A 1,068-nucleotide genomic window follows, 5' to 3' on the forward strand; every position below is an offset into this window, starting at 1 on the left:
AGTCAGAGTTTCTTTATCGACTGGTACGCTCTAAGCTACTTTTTCTTTTATATCATCTATTATCTTTCTTTATGGTTTCCAAGTCTTCTCTACCCCATTAAGAATTTTCTTACAAAGTAAATCACATTGTTTCTTTTTAACTTAATTCTGTATTTCTGTCTCATTTTAATATTGTTCTGAAATATTACAAAGTAGATAATAAACTGGGAAATTCGAAGCTCTAGACACTTTTGATGAGTAAACTCTTCTAAAAACATTGTTTATAAACATTTAAAGTAGTAAATGCCCCCAAACCATTCCCTCTGTTTCTTGACTCAGTATGCTACTGCTGTAAACTGCCTGTTGGACAAAGCTTTTCCAGTAATTATTTATCTACCCACACTGTAATTTAAGTATATTTCTTTTTATGACTGTGATATGCTAAATCAAATTGGAAGATTAATTCAAAAATGAATCTCCTTTTAATATTAACTACGAACTAACCTCATACTAAATATACATATGCATAAAATTAGTTATTACATTTTCTTAAACTCGCGAAGGCTATCTGTCATTGCAATTTTTTAACCAAATTCTTCTGGGCACTTCTATCTTTTTTAGCCTAAGTGTTAAAAATAATTTCAGTAATACCTTAAATACTTTTATTTCAAACTCTACATTTGAAGCAACTATGTTCTTTCTATAGCTCAAGCTACTTTGAAATACGTGATTAGGAGAAGATACAACAAATCCGTATCTAAAATTCTTACCGTTTTTCCAAGATTGAAGAGAAATGAAGGTAGTGCTGGACAGATGATGGTCTGTCAGCTTCTGTGGCTGTTTATATACAATATTTAACAACATGCTAATTTTGTGGTGTGAAATAAGATCAACAGTGAGCTTTAATTCCAAGAAGTCCACATGATTAGAAAATGATTTCTGCCTATTATATGTCCCCACAAATTCTGGGGATCATTGTAACAAGGGAACAATTCACAAGTTGATAAAGGAAACCTGTCCAGGAAATGCAACTGTTCAATAACAACAGACAATGACTGGAGGACAGTGACCCTCTGGCCCTGTCCCCAA

This window comes from Mandrillus leucophaeus, unplaced genomic scaffold (assembly GCF_000951045.1).
Source record: "Mandrillus leucophaeus isolate KB7577 unplaced genomic scaffold, Mleu.le_1.0 Scaffold837, whole genome shotgun sequence".
NCBI lineage: Eukaryota > Metazoa > Chordata > Mammalia > Primates > Cercopithecidae > Mandrillus > Mandrillus leucophaeus.